This window comes from Phaethon lepturus, unplaced genomic scaffold, assembly GCF_000687285.1.
Source record: "Phaethon lepturus isolate BGI_N335 unplaced genomic scaffold, ASM68728v1 scaffold30727, whole genome shotgun sequence".
NCBI lineage: Eukaryota > Metazoa > Chordata > Aves > Phaethontiformes > Phaethontidae > Phaethon > Phaethon lepturus.
In genome coordinates, this window is record NW_010550316.1 from 20989 (window position 1) to 39718 (window position 18730).

General features: G+C 43.0%; 1 pseudogene; it reads left to right on the forward strand.

Moving 5' to 3' along the window:
- The window catches only part of LOC104623443, a 28786-nt pseudogene extending 10139 nt beyond the window's left edge, over positions 1 to 18647 (forward strand).
- Positions 18648 to 18730: the final 83 nt, after the last annotated feature.

Consider the following 18730-nt stretch of genomic DNA (forward strand, 5'->3'; position numbering starts at 1 on the left):
GGCATCTAGTGTCACTGGTGTTATTTAAAATGCCCTTGGGTATCTGGGACATCCACAAGGCGCAAAGAGATAGGACACTAGGCTTAGAAGAGACCTGTGCTCTTCTGGAGCAGTGGCTGGTGATACATGAATGCATTTAAAATGTCACTATGTTTGGGCAACTGAAACCCCTCTAAAAGATTTGCCCAGGGCCACACAGGAAGGACATGGCTGAGCAGAGAATTACATCCCAGTCTCTTGAGAGGGTGGCCAGCACCCTGAGGATGTGGTATGTCTTTCTGAGGCTGGTGTCTCAGCACTTACATTAGCTGTCATCATTGCTAGAAACAGGACAAGAAAGATCTAAAGAAGCTTGTTAGTATTTGGCCTTAGAAAGTCACAAATGAAGAGGGGAAATACATTATGGGGAAAGTCCTGTGTTACTATTTCTGTGGTATTTCTAGGTATCTGAATGCCAGCTGATACAGTTATGGCCAAGGTCAATCCAGTCCTTTCAGACATCCTTGTTTGCTTTTATTATGCCCTGTGCTGCCATTTCACCCACTCTTGATCGCTGACAGCCATGGAGGGGTTTTCACATAAGCCCAAATGGGGTTACTGTGTGCTGCCTGTCCTCTGTAGCATGCTTCTGCCTGCAGGGGCCGGTCCACCCAGCAAATAAAAGCCAACTGCTGTTACCAGGTCATGGAACTATTCCTCTAGGCTTGCTGGTGGAGGGCAGGACTTTCATTGTTAACTCTTCATACGACAGTAATCCCTAAAGGAATAGTTATATAACACTACAAGCCAGAATCACAAAAAAACACTTACCTAAAATTGTTTCAGGTTCACAGCGTGCCCAAAGTTGCTTCCATGCACGTAAGCTTGTTCCCCTGGGCCACATAGGACCAGACTCACTTCCTACCTTGCTGTGTGGAGTTTTTTTGTTTGTTTGTTTGTTTCCAGCTGTGAAATGCAAATTTCTTTATAAAACAGACTTTTTTTTCTCCTGTTATTTTTTTTACTCCTCTTTGTCTTGTTTCAGGAGCAGCTGAACTAGCTGATAAGCGCATTGCATGGCACATCCCCGCATTTCATCCGCTGCATTGTTCCAAATGAATTCAAACAGTCTGGTAGATGTCTGCAGCACCGCAGAGCAATCCTCAGGCAAAGCCACACAGTGCCTTCAGTGCAAGCTGTGGCTGGCTGAACAGCAGATCTTTATTCAGGAATGAAATAAGTTGGGTCATCTCAGACTACCTTGTACCCCTTCAAGGGAATGTTAGTCTGAGAGACACTTCTAGTGCCAGGGCTAGAGACAGGATGTCTAATAAACCTCTCATTTTGTGAGAAAAGCACAAAGAATTAGGAAATACACAACCTGGAACTAGACAAATTGGCACCATTATTTATTTGCCTGCATTGCCTCCTGCAATCCCTTTTTTGCAAGATCAGCCATGGAAACAGTGAGTTGCAGAGGGCAAAAGCAACATAAGTTTTTTCCTATGATATATAATGAAGTGGAAGGGCAAGTAATGGAAAGCAGCGAGCAGCAGACAAATCTGCTGTGCATAGGCAGTTACTCATGTTGTTTGAATTCCAACACTATTACTGAATGCACATCTTCCACTTTCAGATGACGGAGGTATGCATCCTGTGCAGTGATCTTCATAAGAAATCAGAGAGGGAGTGGGTATGAATGCCTACTTCTAACGCCTCTGCATCCCCCTCCAAGAACTTTCACTGTGCACAGATGGTTAAAAATGTCCACAAGCTTCCTTACCACCAGTAATTCAATGCTGTGCCTGTGGGGTTAGGAAGCTAAACCAGAGAAGATCTTAAGCAGTGATTAGCCTTTCTGCACTGCCACTAACTGTAGCTCTTATATCATTATACCTGTCTTTCTCATTTTAGATACCGGAGCCTGAATCCCAGCACAATCCCTCCAGGATTTGTGGACAATAAGAAGGCATGAGAGTTGCTGCTTGGCTCTACTGACCTGGGGGAAAAGGAGTACAGAATTGGATATAACAAGGTACTGTTTACTCCTACCAAATTGAACTAAATAAATTGATGGCAGTTATGACTCAGCATGCCTTTGGTGTAGATATAGCCGCAGAATTAGAGTTTCTACAGCAACCCACTTCCTCATGCATATAACGTTCTCCCTTATACATGCTCCCCAAACTGACTTTTAATCAGAAAGTAGTTAATGTAATGCAAACGAAGTGCACCTTCAGCTATGCGATAAATCTCACTTGCTCTTTACTATTCCTTAGTCAGGCAAAAATCCTACTAACTGATCATTTATCCAATTTAAGACTGGAAAGGAAAATGGAGAGAGACTGTTGTAGCTGTCTAATATTAGCAGCATGTATCATTAATTTTGCACATATGTTTTTGTCACAACATAATGAAAGTATCTATTGTAACAGCCACGCAAAAGGGAGCATTCTGTTCTTTGCATGAACCTAAAGTCCTCATTTCCCAACTTTTACAATAATTACACAACATTCATCACTCCTCCAGCCTATTTCGTCCTTAAATTTCAACTTATGGAGGGAGGTTAAAGTGGGCCAGACACTGCCCCGACCTTACTTTTAAAGCCAACAGCCACAAGATTACTACTATTATTTTTTCATTGTCACTGAAACGACTTAGTGCATTTCCTGACACAAAAGAGCACAAGGTATGTTTGGGTTTCATCAAAGAAAAGACTTCCACTCCTGCTTTACTATATGCCACTTAGCTAGATCTTACAATGATTCCAATGTTATTTTTTATAGCTAGACACCTTGGGCGCAGAAAAGGCTAAAGAACTCTGGGCAAATCCATGCTAAAGGTAATGGAACCCAGTCCCTAAGTATCAGTCTTCCATTCCCATAATCTCCCCAAATTTTATGTTTCTTGTAAATATAAGCAGAAAAGACAAAATCACAATGTGATAAATCAACATGTAAAGACCAAAGAAGTAAAATACCCTCATTTCTGAGTGCTAATAGCAGGTCCAGAGTTTCATAGTCCCGAAGGCTCCCTAGAACTCCCGGTTCTAACAGTCTCCTGTTTTCCAACATACTTTTCTGTGCTGGGATCCTGGCCACACTGAAAGACATGAGAGATGAACTTCTGGCAAAGATCATGACCATGCCACAAAGTCAGGCTCATGGCTTCCTGATGAAGATTGAGTACAAAAAGATGCTGGAAGGAAGGTATCCTTGGGAAAGAAACTAGAAACTATTCTGTGAATCCAAGCCAGCATTAGAAACCAACCACTAATGTAATCAACTTACTACCAAGAACCATGAAATGAAACTGGGACTTCCAAGTTCTACATCCTAGTGCCTTCCTGCTTTTTCCACCTGGCTCCATGCAGTAGAACAACATTGCAGCTAGACAGCTGGGTAGCTCTGTTACCTCCTGTGCATCTGTTCCGAAGACCAACAGCTGGAGGATCTCTGCAATGTGGTAGTGAGCATTCTCCCTGTCAAGAAACCCTAACTCACATGGTGATGCTGTGAGTCTCCTGGAACTCAACCACAATACACATGTTTATGAATCCAAAATCTTGGATTCGTGCACTTTTTCGGTCACTGCGTATGGTAGCTGTGGCTGCAGGATAGAGGAGAGGAAAGATGTGAGGCAAAAAACACCCTTTTGTGTAGCTTCTAGTTTATTCCTATATTTTTATTTCTATCTTTCCAGAAGTATTTGTTTCTTCTAGTGCATGAAAGCTTCAATTTCTACATCCACAGTAGCATTTTTTTTAAACAAATTCAATTCTGTTATCCTTTTTCCTATGTCAGCAAACTGCTATGACTCTTCTTCCATGACAAAAAAACTGTGGGGCACCGAGGCCTACCCTGTTCGACTGAGACTACATACTGACTCCAGCATTCTGCTGCGTACGAGGGAACGTGAATACTTTGGAGTCCCTCTACATACATTGCCTGTTTGCTACAGGCTAGGCCTGATGGCAATTCAGAGGAATGTCCAGAAGTTTCTGCAGCCACTTCTCTGGGGAGGGTGGAAATTGTACATTAGGGTGAGGAAAATACTCTGAGGTTTTCCTGTTCTGCAGAATTAAACTGTGGCAATTACAGGCACTGAGAAGCTTGGGATGTCTGGGCAGGGAAGATAAGGGCTGGGAGAAAAAAAATAGCGGCCATGTTCACTTACATAAAGACACTGAGAAAGCTAGTGACTTTCTTGTTAATTATTAATAGGGCAAGGGGCCTGAATGATTTCTTTCCAAATCAATGCCAGAGAAGTTAGTAAACGGAGAAAGCCCTGACATCTGAGTCTAAGCCTGCTACCTCCAGGGAGTTGAAAGAAAGTGGCTTAGAAATTCAAGACCTGGACTTCCCACTTCTCAAAACAGCACAGAGAGAAGTGGTGAGGTTATGAGCATGGGAATACAAGATTTCACTATTCATTAACATTTAAAAGCTGAAACAAAGCTGCTTGGTTCACTTCTCTTAAGCACGACCACACTGTCAGCATGAAGGGGCAGTTCCAGCTCAGACTCTCTTCGCTTAGTCCCAGGATGGATAATTCAGTCGGTTTTCTGGTAAGAGAGGAAAGAAAGCGTTGACCAAGATACTCAAGCTTAAGTGAAACAAAACTATGTTAATACATATAGGTGAAACAAAATCTGCCTTTGTGCCTGAGGACACACCTTGCCAACTCCAGTGCAAACCAAATGAACGTCCATCGCCTTAGAAGGAGTGAGCTTTCAAAGGGTTCTGGTCCCATTTGGACTGGTATGAATCTAGATCATTTTAAGAACCATTCTGCATTTATATCACTTCAGAATCTGGAATACAGTCCTGATTTCTATGCTCGCACGCAGATCTGCTCCTGTGCACCACAACAACTTTTTCTAGGAGTTGTATTACTCATGCTATAGATATGAAACCCTCTGCACGAAACAGGCATTTCAGGAAACACCAGGCCTCCCACTGGTATGTAAAAAATACTAGGATCTGATAGTAAAAGGACCACCTCAAGGCTTTCAGAGACCATTACAATAGAAAAGATGTGTTTTGCGAACCTCGTTGCTTGAACTTCGTACTTCCAGGTGAAGCCTTTGCTGAATGTGGCCCAACAGGAGAAGAAAATGTAACTGAAGGCACTGGAGCTGAGAAGCATCCTGTCAAAGTCTCAGCAGCTCAGAGAAGATGCAAAAGAGCAGAGGAGCAGACAACCACCCTCAGCCAGGAGAAGAATAACCTCGCCATCCAACTGTAGGCTAAGCGTTATCAATAGGGGATGGTTAAAGGCTTAGTGTTCATTTAGGCAGGGCATCAGCTTTCTCAAATGACTCATGAGAGGCCCCTTTTCAGAATTTGGAATGAATAAAGAGCATATGGGGATGATGCATGAGATTCACAGACAGCCTGTCTGTATCTTAAATAAAGTTAAGTCCTTAGAAAACAGAAGAGACAGAGTGGCCTCATGGCTAAAGCAAAGAAGCTGTTGTCACAGATCCCAAGTTCTCTTCCTGGTCAACCACTATTGCTCAGCACGACCTACAGCAAATCAGGGTGGCATCTTTTTAAAATGCCAACTCTTCTTTAAGGATCTGTGTGTGTACAAACAAACAGATTTTTGATGCCTAACTCTAAGAAGCTATGGCCTGAGTCATGGAGATTCATTTCAGCTATAACAACAGGTATGTTATAGGAATCTTAATAAACCCTGCAGAAGAGGTGAAATCTTGCATTTCTTGTAAATGGAAGTTTGCTGCTGTAAGAGGCAGAAGTTGTAGCAGCCTTTCATAGGATGAACACTAGATTCCCACCACTTCATTAGGAACAAGAGAACTTGTTGGATGCTGAGGAGTGCCTGGCCCAAATGATGAAACCAAAGATGGACCTGCTGAGCCAGATCCTGAATATGAAGGAGCTGACATGAGTGCCAGCAAGCGGATGCTGGAGGATTAGCTCAACGATTTCAAATGTGACTTGGAAGGGCTGGAGACTACCTTGGCTAAAACTAAGAAGGAAAAGCAGATATGAAGCATGACAGAGAAGTTTTTTTTCTGCCTCATTCTTCAGGGAAATTAATCCCACAACCATTAGAGCTCCTCCAGTCAGACCACCCTTTGGGATGTTCAGATTCATTCAGATCTCCCACAGAGTTTCTTTTATTGTCTTCCAGCATCTCATATAACCTGGGAGAGATTTAATTCTACACTTCACCCTTCTACCCCACAGTAATAGTCATTTCACAGCAGCTTCTAGGGATCTCTCTACATAAAGAAATCTGCATCTCCTGTACATTCATTATTAATTATACCCACTTTTACACGGCAATGCTGGTAGGCCTCTACTTATAAAATGCCCCCATCCATAGCCATGTGATTCCTTTCCACCTGCCTTGGGAAACACTTCTCCCTCTCCTGCACCTGAACTGTTTTTTATTTGATGTAATGGAGCGGCTTTAAATCTGTACTGTAGCAGCCATGTGGCTGTCTGCTGCTTCTTCTGAAGTCAGTGTTAACATCCACAGGATGTTAAACTCACAGATGCCTCATATGTCTCAGAATTTATTAACTGCATCTCAGATTCCTTCTAAAGAAATACCAGTTTCCAGTGACATTTTGTCCTGATGCTGCTAACGGCTTGTGTGATCCACAAAACCCGCATGATATTCCCTTTCCTGTCTGCAGACATTATACCACAGAGTTCGAACTCTGACTTCAGATCTCTCTGCTCAGAATGACTCAGTCACTAAATTCCAAAAGGAGAAGAGGCCTTTGGAGGAAGTTCATCAGGCAGAAATAACTGCTCCATTTTTCTTTACTCTCTCCCTTTCTCATTCTCTCAGTCCGGGTAAAGGAAAAAAGCCATCATCTGCTTGCTTAAATACTGCGAGACTACAGTTTGCTGCACAAACAGGAAGGGGGCCATGTTTTTCTAGGTATTAACTCATGGCAGCACAGTGAAGTGTTGCCAATTTGTGCCACTGCCCAAAGGAACTGCTGAGGGTGAGCAGGATTCTTCTGTAAGAGTCAATGCTGGACCCAGTTCCTGTGGGCCCACTGGAAACGCACACACGAAGCACATACTAGTTCCAGGAAGCACCTCAGATGAATCTGTTCTTTGAGTTTTCAGTCTATTGTCAGAGCAGGGTAGTTAGTTTCTCATCCACCTCTGTTCACTAGTCTTGGTCTCTCCCTTCCTAGAAAACTGCAAGGTGAGGAGAGCAAGGTGAACCACCTGACCAAGAACAACAGCAAACCTACCACTCAGATGCATGAGGTGAGGTACAGTTGTTGTGATCTATATTTTAGACAGCCCCCTTTGTTCTGCTTTTGACATCTTGGGCCCTTCTGATAAACACCACCTATATGTGTGTTACAAAGTTCTTTTTCACATTGATACCACTTTTTTCAACTAACTGGCGGACAAGTGGAACAAGAAAAGACCACTCAAGGCAAGGTGGAAAAGGCTCATCATAAAGCAGAGAGTGACTTCAAAACAACAATTGCTAACCTCAGTGAGATGAAATGAGCCAAACTTGGAAGATGTTCTAAGGACGTGTCAATTGTAACAGAATTTCCCAGGGTACAGGATCCTACTGAGTGCAGTTGTGCTACATCATAGCTCTGACAGCATTAGCTACACCTGAAAGTCACTTGATCATAAAGTCACTGGGAAAATGCACAGTCATACCCTGATCTCTTCAGTATTAACCTAGTGACAAGCAGAAGTACAGTTCAGTAGTTCAGGCAAGCAGAATCAGAACTACAGGGTTTTGTTTCCTACGTCTTTCTCTGACTCATTGTCTGATATTTGTAATTCATCTTCCACACTCACCCACATATAAAATGTGCATAATTACCAGGAAGTTACAAGGCTTAAATGATTCATGTTTATGTAAGGCCTTATGATCCTCAGACAAAAACTGTTCTAGAAATGCAAAATATTATCACAAATTAGAACTTTATTTTAGTGTCACTATTGACTACTTTAGTGATGGGTTTGCCAGCATTTCTCTGACAAACCTCCCCTTAGAAATTCACTTCCCAGAATACAAATATCCAACTCTATATTGTCCAAACCACTAATTTACCTAGTTAAAGAGCTAAGTAGCTACGGCAATGTATACAATCATTAATAAATACTGGCAAGCTTTGCTAATTCAAATTCTAACACAGTGCTCCACAGGGAGGACAAGATACTTGTGCTTCAGAGCAAGGCCACTGGGATGCTTAAGTGACAGAAGAAAAATTAAGTGCTAGTGTTAGTCCTTCAGAGCTGCAGACAGACAACTCAACTTCCTGAGGTGCTTGTGCCTTTACTTGCAGACTAGTTAATGATGGGGTAAGGAGGAGCTTCAGCAAAGGAAAAAGGGACTTAAGTACCCTGCCAGTCCCACTACGGAGACAGGACACTAGATCTCGATCCACTTTCAACAAAGATTAACCTGTTCACTACAAAGTAGAAACACTTATTTGGTTTAACCCATTTGCTGTAACATTCTACCTTTTCTTACCCCACAGTAGCCTGCTTGCGCAGCTTTATTTTTTTGATAAGACTGAGTTGCCTAAAAGATTAATACAGACCTTTTAAGCCTACCGTGTTAAAATGGATTCTGGAGCCTATCACCCTTTAAACCCTGAAATAACAGAACAAGCTGAGATCTAGTATTTATTTTTCCCCAGGTGGATCTTAACTTTTTTTTCTACAGCAGATTCTGACTACTTCTCTACGAGCTTCTGAAACCCCTCAGCTTGGAAACATTTGCCTTTTTAGCTTCCAGTGAATCAATAGTTCAGCCAGCTCTAAGACCCAGCTTGTCTTGTATATTATCCACTCACTATAAACTCCACTTTATTTGAAGTCTGGGGAACTGTATGCTCACTGCAAATCTCCTGCCACACTGCTATGGCCAGAAGGAAGGCGATCTCCTTGCAGGGACCTCCTCTTCTGCTGATTGATGGCTGATTGACCTTTTCATCCACATTAATGCCAAAGGCTCCTGCAAGGAACTCCCCCTCTCACTATGGAAGGAAAGGTGCTAAATAAAACCAGAAATGAGGCCAGAATTCACAGGATGCACAGTGCTACCATTCCGAATTCAAATATTTCTTTCATCCAATGTATTTCAGTGCCCAAATATTTAACTAAAACCTCAGCATTTTCAACAAAAATAGGACCCACAAACCTAGACTGCAGCTATTTCTACAAACAAGCCTCTAGTTCCCTCAAGTAACCAAGTCAGCTTGATTATATCCCCGAAGGCCAAATTCCAATGTCATACAGGAAGCTAACCATGCTGCAGATAACATCAATTGCCTACTGAGACACCTGGCCAGGTCTTTCCTGCTTTGTTGGTTCAGTATTCCCAGCTGTAGATCTGTCCCAGGAAATAAAATCCAGTAGAGCTGACAAACATGTAGAGAAGGGAGTGACGAAATTAAGATTCTTGTTTGTATTTTCACAAATTTCTCTCACATCTCTTGCTCATACACACTGCTGTGCTTGCGTGCACGCTCCAGGCCCGTATATTGAAGAGTTGGAATAAGACCCGGAAGCTGAGCATGCTATAAGAACACAGGTAACAGCATCCCAGAAAGAAAAAACTCCTCAGGGGAGCGATTACACCTCGGAAAAGACCTGACGACATTAAACTACTAATTAAAAAACAGAATTCCTCATGAAAGAGTAATAAGATGGACAACAATCTTAAACTCACCGTTATAAATTGCACACGCTACTCCTTTCATAGAAACCTCTAAAGAAGCCGCTTACTGACAGGGCAGTCCTTCACAGAACAAGAGAGTAGCAGGTCAGGGAAAATGGGCGTTTCTCTGTCCTGTGCTTCAGCTATCAAATCACTCCACCCACTTCTTACAGTTGTGTAGTGATGGATGATCTACTCTAATAAATCTTAGGTAAATTGCCAGGATGTGGTTGTTAAATATATAATCAGATTCATTAAGAATGGAAAAGCCTGAAGATAATGTAGCCCCAAAAAGGTTATATTTTAATAGAATGGTCTGAACACATTCTAATGACTAAAACAAACTGATAGCATCAATAATAAGTAACATTTCTATTCTGATCCACTTTAGAAATGCTAGCTAATTAATTCTCAACCATATCAGGAGATAGGTCAGTATTGCTAGACACCTTGCACAGGTTGGAAAACACAGGTGAAGGAACTTGTCCAGTGACACAAAAAGCAGCAATGTCAGTTAAAGCAGAGCATAGCATTTAGGAATTCCTGTTCCCTCTCTGATTATGCCTCACCCTTGCTACCGTTGTTTCCAAAATGGTTATGCTTTGAAGTATATTCAGGCTCTTTGGCACAAAATAAGAATTTCTTCACCTCTTTCCCACTAGGTGGAGAAACAAGGGAGGTCACCTAGAATAAGTTGGTGTTGCAACAACTGCTCAGGTCAGACATCCTCCCCACATCTGAGCCTCTTGTCTCTTTCCTCAAAGAATGAGAAACGTCATTGGGACTCCCCAAAGCAGAAGCTTCTTCAGCAGCTTCTCTGAGCTCGTAAGCAGGCCAGATCCTGCAGACCTTACTTTCCCCTCACACTGTGGACCTTGGAAGGGGTAAAGCACTGAGATTCCATGAAATTCACTGTGAGCTTTGTTATTCCCATAGTGTTGGAGTGGAAGGTGATCAGAGATTCATTAGAAAGTTGCTAATTCAGAAGCATGAAGTAAGCAGAGGACGCAGGACTGTTAGGTGTATTTTATACTGTTTTGCAAGGAAAATACACAGCCTGCAGTCCAGAGAATTACTCTGAACTTTAGCAAGGAGGCATAGAGACGATTAATCTATCTGGAAGACACCAGCCACTGACCTTCTAATGGATTAGAACCAAAGATAGGATTTGTCCCAAATAAAGAGACTGTGAAAGCTAAACAAAGGGCTTCCAGAAGCCTTTCTTATAAAGCATTGCCAAGGGCCCTACCGAGACTCCAGGGCTGCCAGATCCCAGCTGATGACGTGTATTTGGCCCCTTCTCAGATCTAACACAATTGCAAGTGGGAAGCTGAGCTGCTGAAGCTGCTCCTTGAGCTGGAGGAGGCAACCCTTCAAAGTGAGGCCACGGGCTCACTTTGTGCAGGAAGCACATGGTTGCCATGGCTGAGACGGCAGAGCTCGCGGAGAATCCCCAGAGTGAAAACAAAGCTGGAGATGAACAAACAGGTCATGAAAGCAGAGATGGATGACATCAATGCAAACATGGAGTCTCTACAGAAATCCAAAGTGAGAGGCCAGCAGAGAATTCCTCAACAAACCACCAATGCGGCCACGGATGCAGCCATCAATGCAAGGCAGAATTCAGCCCTCTGCAGCGGGAGCGAACTGATACCAGCTGGTGCTGAACACTGCCTGCCCTGGCTGATGGTGTGGGCATCCCCCTCACTAAAGATCAGGACACCCTGCACTCCCCCTGGCTATTACAGTCATTCCACTGTAATTACAACCAACTGAAGTAAACTGAGTTTGCAAGAGAGGGAGGATATTTTGGCCCTTCAAGTCTTACTCAGCATCATATGACCGACTGCTCTCTTACAGCTGAACTCAGACGCTCATGTTCACAAGCTGGAAGATAACCTGTCCGAAGCCAATGCCCAGCTGGCTGATGTGGAGAAGAGCCAAGCTGAAATTAATGCCATCAGGCTCCAAGGTAAATTCCTTGATGGCTTTGTGCAAAGTTACCTCCCTCTGATCCTCTTCTTCCCCCACATTTCATCTAACTCTGGCAGCCCTGCCCTGTCTCCTCTAGCAAATCTGCCCAATCCTTCTAGCCTTTGCTTCCCTTTCCCTCCAGTCAGATTAAATTAGTTCCTCTCCTGCTTCTTTATGCACTTTTCCCACCGCCAGAAACAGCCATCTGAGTTGGGAGCACGAGGAAGCTCAGAGCAGGCATAACCAGATTGTCCACATAAAGATTCCTCTCACCTTGCAAGCAGATGACTTCAAGAGGCAGCTCTATGAACAGTCAAAGGTACTGAGGACCACCAACTGTTTACAGGAGTTGTAAGCAGTTGTAACCTTACAACAGAGGTTGCTGCTGTCATGGGACATGCAGTGCCTGCTCTTTTGCACACTGTCGACTTTAGAGTAACAAGTCTTTTGTGTTAGCTCCCACAAAGGAAAACTTTCGCATCCAAATTAATCTCTGGCCTTGTTACCAGTTGATCCTGGAGGCGGTGTGAGGGACATGAGTCTTGTATAGATACGAAAATAAGATACAGAATCTCCCATGAGTCAACAGTGAAGAGCAGAACACACACCTCTTGATTCTCAGTCCACTGCCCATTCAATGGATCATACAGCAGTTTATTTGCTTAGATCACACAAGTTTGGCTCAAAATATACCAGCATTTCAGCTCTCTGACACCCCTGTCTTGGAAATTTCTGCTTATCTCCAAAGAGTAATTCTAGTGCTGCACCTGTATATCAAAATTCTGGTAAGAATTCTCTCTGTGTTCAGAACAATCACCAAATGGGTTTACTGTCATAATTCTTTTGAAACAGTTTGAGAGAAAACAGTGATGATGACAAGCCAAGTTCTGTTTTCAGTTTTATGAGCTCAACTCAATTCACTGCAGTACAGCAAAAAACAGGTACGGAGAACAGAAACTCGGCTCCTGACCAGAAAGATATTTTGAAGACAGAGATATTTCTAGCTCATCCAGAACAGAGTTGTTCAGGTGGAGCACTCCAGCTCTGCGGAGTGAGGTCAGTGTATTTGTATTTCCAATAGGACAGACACGTGACAATGGCTCTGCTATCTCTAGACCTGTACTGCTGCTGTAGTGAGCCTGGCCAACACCAAGCATGATTTGCATCCAGTGAAAGAGTAGTTGGAGGAAGAAGAGGAGAGCAAAGCTGAACTGCAGCTCTAATGTCAATATTGTGTGCCTGGTCTCAAAAGTCAATACTGAAGTCACAGTCTGGAAGACTCAATACAAGACTGATGCCACTGAAAGAACTGAGGAGCTGGAAGAAACCAAGGGAGCACTCAGCTTTCAGGGAGTCTGGGATGGGACTTAGGGCAGTCTCATTATTTAGTTTGGCTGCTGAGTCACAGCTTACAGATGTGATCTGTTAGAACTCAATTGGTAAGACAGAGAGAAAGCAAAGGGCTCCAGCCACGAGAAAGAAAATAATACTTGCAATAATAAACTATTGAGACCTAACACTTGCACACTGACAACAGAAAACCAACACTGATCCTTTCTGATAAAGGCTTGAATTTGGATAGCCTTTCTTTATTCCAACAAGGACTTTACTCTTACAGCCGCCCTACCAAAGCCACCAGCATTTCCTAAGAAGCAAGCACCAAATCAGATTAAACCCCTTAGAATCTGGTCCTTGAGAGCTGGTATTACAGGCTAGAAGTCGAGCCAATCTTTGTAGCAGTCTCTAACAGAGATAACATAAAGGTGCTTTCACGTAATAGCACCAAAAGTTTAAGACATCTGGAGGGTTTCACCGTGCACCTGAACAAGTTGAGAGAAATGGAATAAGCTACTACATCTCTGCACAACTTTGTACTGAGGCCCAGGGATAATCACAAGGGAGGGAGGCTACTTTGCTCTTAGACCATATCCTACCTGAATGGAAGGTTGAAATATCTATCACCAAGTAACAATCCAGCAACAAAGACCTGAGCTGCAGCCTAATATGCCCTATCCACCAATGGAGGGGAAGAACCAGGTACATCCTAGTAACCGTTTTACAGTCCCTTTTCTGAGGCTGCTGCCAGAATTTCACCGTTTCACTAGTGAAAACAGTGATGGTGCTCTAGGAAATGAGGGCTGCTAACTCCTACCACTCCTCACTCTGGGAACTACTCACCAGGATATTTCTAAGCTATTTCCCTCAGGACAAAGTTGGCTGTGAGGCTTCAAGAAGCAAAGACGACAGCTGAATCAGATCAAGCCTGCATTGCCAATACAGAGAAAACTAAGCAGAGGCTTCAGAACAAAGTGGAAGACCTCACTGTAGGTCTTGAGAAGGCAAGAAATCCAGTCATTCAAGAGTGCATCCAGCACGTGCCTAACCAGCAAGATCTAAGACCTGGTACTGGAAGCCCTGGGAGACTTTTAACTCAGGTCAGCTTTGGGCTGGTCCCTTATTTCTCAATATTTTAAGAACTCTCTATTAAATGTCAAGTTATCTGTATGGCCATGAGAAGCAAGGCGAAGATTTATCACATCAAGAGAAAACCCAGATAAGCAGCTACTTCCTAGGAGCACACAGCATGCTTCTTGTAAGCTCATTAGCTGACTTCCAACAACAAGAGTACAGCTAAAGCAAAAGCCCTGCTTTACTACAAGGCAAGGTATTCATCTTCTTTTTAAGGATAATGATATCCTGCTTTGAACTTCTCAGTGTTGCAGTACCAATGGGTTGGCCACTGGTTATTAACTACCATGCTCAAAGCAGATCTAAACAACGTGTAGTTTAAACACTAGCAACAAATGCTCCTTCATTAAATTAGTATTTCTACTCTTGCTAGTGTTAGCGTAAGAGCATGAATAGCAGTGCAACTGTGGGACATTTGAATAAAAATGTTACTTAAAATAGGCACAAAGGCTGCTCCAAATTCACTGAAGTCCTTGGGTATCTGCCAATGACTGCAGTCGGCCTGAGAACAGGTCTCAAGAGCCGAAAATCCCACATACAGCATTACATTACTGGGCTGTAAAAAAAAAATCTGTTTCACCATCACTTTCTTTAATGAAGCAGCTCTTTATTCTACAGTTCCTGTGGTGTGCTTGTCACCATGGTATCTGAACACATGTGTGGATCATAAGAATACGTAGAATATTTGTGATTAAAAGCTCCTTGGAAAGAAAAATGTACCTTTATTCTTTCCCTTCATGACAAGCAGTTAAACACAGTCTAAAATAGTCTTGAATAACATCTTGTTTGTAACCAAATCGCCTTTGAAATAGAAAGAGTCACACTAATCAACCCAGGCGATTACTAACAGCACCTCTGCAGAAGGAATATCTGAAGTGGAAAACATTTGCTCCACAGCAGCATCATTATAACCACAGGGGCAAGGAAGACTATCACACTGATGGGAACTGGGTGATCTTGTTAAATTCCTAATGGTGAGGAAAGAAAGCCTCATAAACATTTTAATCATCCATTCAGAGTGACCAAGAGAAACTCTGCCAGTCATTAGAGTGGCTGCCAATTTAACTGTGACTAGCTGGCAGGACACACAGAGAACTGAAGTGTAAAGAAAACTTGTGTCCGGTGAATGCCTGGCTTTATCTTTCCAGGTCAGTGCTGCTTGTGCTGCCCTGGACAAGAAGCAGAGAGCCTTTGATAAGATGCTGGTGGAACGGCAACAAAAAATGCAAAGAGCTGCAGGTGGAAATAGAGAGTTCCCAGAAGGAATATATGCAACTGAAAATTTTGAGCTTAAGGCTGCCTATGAAGAATCCTTGGAGCACCTGGAATCTACAAAAAAGGAGAACAAGGGCCCTTCAGGGTAAGTACTGGTTTGATGTTAAAAAACTCTGCAAATCATAAGCCACTTGATTCCTACTGAATGATCTCTTGTGATGTCTTCCAGCACCTATTCCACTTTTCTTATTTCTAGCAGTGCTTTCACTCTCTGGAAACATACATTTGATGCACTTAAAGTCACAGGTTAGATTCTGTTCTTGGGACTGAGTCTGCACTCACACACACACCACCCCTATCGGATCACCCAAGATTGTAACTAGCACCTGTGTACTGCTTCCAGGGAACCGACTCCAGGGATAACATTCAGGATCAAGGTCCTTTCTGAACCCTCAAAGCGAGATCACAATAGCAGCTTGGTTGTACTCACTGTTATAGTAGGAGGTCATCACTCCAGGCTGGGCCACATATCATCACTAGAACTCCACAGAAGGGAATAAGGGACCGGTTACAGTTAAGTAAGATACAGCTGCAGTCCCCGTTCTGGCTACCAGCATTCCCTCTAACTCTGAGCAATTCACTTACAGGACTATTAACAATGGCCAGCTTTACCCTGGGAAGATGACGTTCCCTTTAACCTCAGTGGGGAGGATTAGGCATTTCCAGGAATCAGTTCAGACCAAGTCAAACTCCTGCTCAGAGTCTCCCTCTTTGCAGCACTTCCCCCCCACACTGGCTGTACAGGGAGACCAGCTGCCTTGGCTCCTTTTTTTTGTTTGTTTTTATTTAAAAAAAACCCCACTTCTTTAAATTGCAAAGATTGATCTCTTACAGGAGGCTAGAAGATGACACTGTAAATATTTAGAAGATGCTACAATCTGCTGTCCTTGTGGCCAGCAGAAACCAGTGATGGACTCTCTGGCACAGACCCAGTGTTTTCCAGGCTATCTCCCCCCAACCCTTTGCTCTGGCCTACATCAGCTGGCAGAGAGCCCCATTCCCCTGTAGAGAGATAATGTGGCATCCTGGTTTTGTTTTGTAAGAGCAGCCATCTGAAAGGGGAAAAGGGGAAGGCTGGATAAAAACTGGAAAAAATTTCTCTTGATTTAATGGGCTTCATTCTTCCACCTCCATGAACACATGCAGCTAGCAGGGCTCATTCAAAAATCCAGGATAATATTTAGTATCAAAAGAAAAGGGCAGCTGATATAGAGTGACTGGAACCATTTCATGCTATTTCCATTCGAAGAATGTCTAGTGCACTCGGTAAAGTTCACAGTCCTGAAATAAACCTATCATATGAAATATCCCTTTTGTTCCCTAGAGGAAATTAAGGATCTAATCAATCAGCTGGGGGAGGGAGGGAAGAGCATTCATGAGCTGCAAAAGATAAGAGACTGGCGATTGATAAGGATGAACTGCAGGTAGGAGTGGAAGAAGCAGAGTCTTCCCTGGAGGTACCAATGCCACAGATGTGAGAGCTGCATGCCAGCCTGGTGCCTGCTGCCCACATTCCACCAGATTTTGCATATATAATCCCACAAAGGGCATTTATTTGCCCATCTGTTGCACCCTTGCAGGCTGAAGAAAGTAAATTGATTTGCATTCATCTCAAAGTGGCTCAGGTTAAAGCTGGCATTGACAGGAGAACATAGGAAGGAAGAATTTGAAACAACCAGGTGATGGTATGACATTACGCCACAGGCAAAGGGTGCAGCATGGAGGTTTTAAGTTAGACACTAGGAACGTTTTATAATCGTTAATGGGAATTACTCCTTGGACCAGATTTTCTGGAGGTTGTAGAGTCTCCATTATTGGAAGTTAAGTGCACCCTTGTCACATGTTGTCTAGTGGGCCTGGTTTATCAGGAGGTGATCCAGATTTTAGGCAGTAGATTTTTAAGATGACCTCTTGAAAGCTTTCCTAGTCCTATGTTTTAAAAGAAGGTATTCATGAATGGCTTGGTGCAAAATCCTAGTACCAGTTTTAAATAGGTTTGAAAAGTAACTGTGTTTTTTATTACTTGGTGGGCAATAATTTGATACAAAGGCTGGATCCGACTCAACATAACAGAATGCTGTACCATATGCTTCACTGGACTCCACAGAAATAATTCCCAGCACACAATTGAGTCTCTGCAGGCAAGTCTGGAGGCTGAAGCGAAGGGGAGTGCTGAAGCTCTCAGGCTCAAGAAGATGGACACTGACCCGACCAGAATGGAAATGCAACTGGATCATGCCAACAGGAACAACAGTGAGCCTGTCAGGACACTGAATAAACTGCAACAGCATGTCAAGGTAAACTGGAGAGGGTGGAACAGGTCTCTAAATGAAAAAGCATACCAGTTCTATTTTATAGCTTAAGCAACAAAGCAGATTACATATGCTTGCTTAGGCAGTGTCTTGAACAAATTGGGAATTTATATTCAAAAGCCTTGGTTCTCCCACTCATACCAATTTCAATCTGCAGTAGTTCCAACAAACCTTATGCAAGACAAGCGTTACTATCAGGTTTTGTCAAACTAGAAACCCAAGGAACTATTCATACGTAATTAGAACAAAAAAGTTCTGCTTTTAAGAGAAGATGTAATTGCTGTTTGAACAGGACAGCCAAGAAATGGACTACAAACTAAGAGATGTAAAACTAAGCGAGCTTCCATTGGCTCTTAACTTCTAAAATAAAGCTGAGTAAGTAAATTAGCAAAAGGCTAGTCTCTTTGTTGGAATAAAGTGATACAACTGCTGCCAAAAATCCAATTACAGTAACTTAAAGAGTAACAACAAAGATTCTTTCTCTCTAGACATATGTGTATATATATACATACACACACACTCTCAAACCTAACTTGTCCTCAGTCACATCAGTCTCAGTCAGAAGTAATTCTCTTAAAGTCAGTGTGGCTACAGTGATGTAGGATAGACACACACGATACTGGAAACAAACGACGGGGGTTTTTTGGGGGATGGCGGGATTTTTAAAAAATTATTTCAATATCTGGCATCACCTTAAAGAACAGCTTTGCAGAGAGACCTCCTAAATCTTTCCATTTCCTCTCCCTTCATTATTTACATTAATCTTTCATCTGCTTTCAGGACCTTCAGATCCAAATGGATGCGGATGCTTGCCAGCATAAGGAGCTGCAGGAGCAGTACATGCTGCCTCAGCCCACTACAGAGCTGAAAGAAGCGCAGACCGGCCCAGAGGGCAGCAAGCACTCTCGCAAACTCTTGGAGCAAGCAGAGGTCATGGGGAAGACATAATGAACTCAACGTCCATGTAAAGAGAAAGTAGAACTATTTATGCAACAGCTACCTTTATCCACCCGAGAGTACTGAGAGAGCTG